Genomic DNA, 4,852 nt, shown 5'->3' with positions numbered 1-4,852 from the left:
TGGGTAGGTGACTGCAGATGAAATCTGCCTGAGGGCGAACAGTAGGCCCAGACAATGGTGGCACAGTTATCCACCTCTCCTCCCTGCTCCTGAGAAACTGAGTTCAGGCCACAAGGCTAAGAAAAAGAAAAAGGAGGGGAAGCACTGTGGATCCCTAGAGTTCTGCAATGACTGTGAAGAAAACAAAAAATATGTGGGGGCAATACCAATGTACAGCTGGGGCAGCTTTTGCTGCTTACCTACTGCAGTAAAGGACAATACCAAAACATCACTGAGATGTTCTTAAATGTAAATAAAGAGTGGATGAGATGATACTATGGTTCTGATTCCACAAAGAACCCTGAAATATTTATAAATAACCTTCTCAAAAAAGAAAACCTACAGCTCATTTGATTTGTATTATTTCAACTTATTTCAATCCCGTAATTATTAGGATTAAGAATGTTATAATTAATTTCATTTTGGCAACAGTTTTAGAAATATTTTCTAAAGAGGTTCCATACTGCTCCCTACATAGTGCTCAGAACTGAGCAAAACTGTGACATAGCAAGAAAAAGGAAAGAAATCCCAAAACTTGCAAGATACAGGAACTTACTTGAAACTGAATTGTGTTTGCACTTTGGAAAGATTTTTATGATTTCTTACAAGAAACACAAATATTTAACCTAAAATACTTCAAAAGAGAGAAGTACTGTACTGCCCAAAGGAGTAGGCAGCCAAGTGCAGGCGGACTATGCAGACACCTTTAATTGTGACACACTTTAATGGAGCTGCTCTGTATCTGCTGTTTAACATGGTCTGAGTGACTCAGGACAGACAGAAGGGACACACCACACAAACCCACAGCACTGAGTTAAACAGACCTGTGCACATTTGAAAGATTATCCTCAGCCTCAGTTATACCACTAGAAAATACAAGACAAAATACTCAAAAAATGAGGGAATGCACAAAAAGATATCCAGGATCTATGCTTTATTTTAGAGAGGGGGAAAAAAAGTTGGAAGTATACAGAAAAGCAGTATGAGAGAGGCACAGCTGGCCTGCCTGTTCCACAGCCTGGCAGTCAGGGTATGCTGATGGAAACCCAGTGTTGCATGTTCCCAATGGAACACCACTGCTGCCTTTACTTGGCCACAGTCAGCGTGGTACAACCTTCAGTAGAGCTCCAAAATCTCCTGACCATGAGTTTGTCTACAGCTGGAGCTTACCTAGCCCTCTAAAGATCAAGGCTGAGCTAACAAAAGCAATTCTCTGTCAGCAGCCTAAGTGCCCACACTTGGGATTTTGCTGACCAAACCATGACAGGCCAAGGGCTGAGTGTTTTCCTGTCAAGAGATGCTGGCAGAACTGCGCGGCACAGGTTCAGCTTGAAGGGCTGCAAACCTAAACACACCCAAAGGCAGGGCTGTGGAGGTGATCTGACAGCTCCCAGCTGACCCCAGGAATCCACAACCACGCACACCACGATGCCACAGCACACAGCAGGAGTCAGAACATGGCAGGACAGAGTCTTTGAATTAAACAAAAATTAGTTAAGTTACAGGCATATTGCTCCAGCTCAGAAATCAGTTACTAAGTGACAAGGTTAAATGATATTTTATAGCCAGCTCAATTTTATTGTCCATATCAGGGTGTGCTCCTGCTTTTCTACTGAAAACACTGAGCTACAAAGTCCACCAGTAAGTGAAGTTGGTAATCCAAATTTTGATGACATTAAAAATAAAAACATAATGTTCTTTCTTGTTTTTTACAGATGCAAACAGAAAGAAATGGTAAAGAGAGAAAAGTTAGAAAATAACACTGCATACATACAACCCCAGTTACCCCACATGCAAGAACTGGCAAGACTCTTGAGTTATATCATGAACTGCTTAATGAACAGAAAATGGGGAGGACACTGAAATGCTCAATACATTGTGTTTATTGGTATAAATGTAAAGACTTTGCTTGTTTATGTCTGAAAACAAAAGGATTAAGAAGAATAATGTATATAACTTCCTGTTATTAAAACCGGAAGGTATAAATATTTAGTTCTCTTTTTCTCAACATGTTTCTCCATACATTTAAATTAGAGCTAGATACAAAATATTTTTCAGATTTCCAGTTGATAGCTTTATAAAAAACTCAGAACAAAAAGGCTGGCTTTAGCTAAACTTTAAGGTGCTCAGTGACACCATTTCCCCCATAATTTCTGTGCTGAACTCATTACTTTGGCTTGGATTAAAGCATGTGCTATCACAAAAGAGTAAGGATTATTAATCTGAATAATCCTGTTTAGAGGCTGGTTCTATCTCCAGATATTAACTGCATGTTCTGCTTAGAAAAAAACTAAGTGCTTAAAGTGGGTGGTTCCCCCCCCCATCATTGTCTCAGGAGCACAGCACAGAGAGCAAATGTACACTCACTACAGCCATGGCAAAGAGAGAGATGGATTTCTTCAGGGATACACCCAAAATGCTAAATCTGCATTTTATTTTTAAGCATAGGGACCACTGAAACACAGATGCCTTATAAACTACAGGTATGACTTAAGAAATTACAGGTTATACCTCTGTTGACAGAATGTAAAAATTTTATTTTCATCTACAGCGATATTCATAGATATTTTCCCAAACATGAGCTAATTCTGTTACTTCTAAGAATAAAAGAATATCTGCTGTCAAATAACTGCTACATTTGTTGGAGTAAAGCAGTATTTTTGTGTATTAAAAAATAATAACACCTCTGCACTTTAACATTTTCCACACAGGGATCCTAATCCATTTTTGAGGCAGAACATCTATTATAATTGGTTTTATTACTAAGGTGTCTGCTACACCCACTATTCACACACTTCATATCTTTGAAGCTAAGGCATAAAGAATTATCAAAAAATGGAAACCATCACATAAATGCAATAGTGCAAAGAACAGCACTGTAATCTATTCACCACAAAAAGAGAGATATAAATAAAGCACACATGGCTAAGCAAATGTTTCAAGGTGGTTTTTATTAAATGATTATATAGCCTGCCAGGGTATTTTGGAATTATACAGCCTGTGTTTATTAAACAAGAATTGTTATTGGAAAAGGTTTTAGGTGATTTACAGACATATATTTACTGACAAGTACAAGCTATTCAGTAATGTCTGTACATGCAAGGGAAAAAAATCTAATGGAAGCCTTTAAAAACAGGAATTCATTAAAAAAATCCAACAAAATAATACTGTACATTAAGAAGCAGTGGTATTTATAACAAAAGACTACTTTAAGTGTGATCCACCTGCAGATGCCAAGTGTTGTGTGGGGAAGGCAGGAAAGGGCAGCTGCACGAGGACATGCCCAGCAGCACACCCAGACCAGCTCTGCCTGCCTCACGTAGAGCAGAGGCAGCTGGGGGGTGCACCCCCTCCATCATTGTTAAAAGTGAGGATATGGGGAAGTTCTAGAGCCTCTCCTGGAGTTCAGCTGCTTTTCCCTTCCAAAACACCCTGTGGCTGACCTCTTTGAGTGCCCTATCTCGCCTGGCGAGGATTACCTTGGGTACATAATGATACCTTTATTCACAGTCTGTCATGCTGGGTCTCCCCTATTCCCTCTTCCAACAAAAACTGCAGCCACCAACTGTGGAGATTCATGTGGAGCAGAACATCTTCAATGGCAGAGACCCAGCATCACTGCAGCCTTCCAAACTGCCCATAGTGCCTCTTTGGGGAGAAAGATGGGCTCATGGGGCAGTAAGTTAACTTTCCTTCCTCATGGGGAGAGCTCTAGCAACCTTTCTTCATGGGGCAAGAGTCCTCCCAACTGGGCTGCTTAGCGAGCAGGAGGGAGCAAGGGAAAACTACCCCAGCATCTGTTGTGTTTGGTGACTTCTCCCAGAGGTGTCTGACTCTCATTCTGACCAGGCCAGGTGAGACTGATGCAGACACACCTTTTGTGTGGAGACCAGAGACATATGACACAGCAGGAATTGTGTGCTTTTGGCCCTCCCCAAGAATGCAATTTTAAGCAAGTGAGAAAAATTAATGGCAATGTAAATGGCAAAAAAAAATAAAAATAAAACAAATAAAAAAATCCATGCAGCTCCAAGTCTTCAACACACATGATAATGGCAGGAGTAAATGTAACTGTAAATGCAGGCAAAGGCTTTTCTGGACTCCCACTGCACTTGCTAGGAGCAATGCCAACCCTGCAATTCAGGAACCAGGCACCACAGAAAGATATCTGGCTTCAAACTGTTATTTCCATTTTTAAGCTTTCCCAAAGCAATTTTGCTTTGCTAAAGATAATTATTAAGTGGAAAAATTCACTAGTATTAAAGATGAATCAGGGGGTTGGGTTGCTCCGAGAAACTGACAGCTCAAGTGAACTCGAATAAATGAGGAAAGAGAGAGGTTTGCACGAACATAAACCAAACCAAATAACATTTCCCCTCCATCCTTCCATCAGGAAATTGGTTTTGGTGGGGCTTTTTAGCCCTTCCTGTTCACTATTGACAAATTGACCTCGGGAAAACTACGAGCTGTAGCACCCGCTGCCTGAGGAGAGGGAGATCCGGCACGGCCCATGCTGGATGCTCTTGAGAAATATCCCATCTCCGCTTCTCCGGTGAACTCCTCGTTCCCTTCCTCGCACACCGCTCTCCCCGACCGGGAGTCCTTCGCCCGGCGAAGCCCTCGCCGTCCCCCCGGGCTGCGGGGCCCGGCAGCACCGGGCACATCCCGGCATTAGGGCAGAATAGCACCGGGCACATCCCGGCATTAGGGCAGAGCAGCACCGGGCACATCCCGGCATTAGGGCAGAGCAGCACCGGGCACATCCCGGCATTAGGGCAGAATAGCACCGGGCACATCCCGGCATTAGGGCAGA

Source organism: Parus major, chromosome 5 (genome assembly GCF_001522545.3).
Source record: "Parus major isolate Abel chromosome 5, Parus_major1.1, whole genome shotgun sequence".
Lineage (NCBI taxonomy): Eukaryota > Metazoa > Chordata > Aves > Passeriformes > Paridae > Parus > Parus major.
This window is presented reverse-complemented; position numbering follows the sequence as displayed.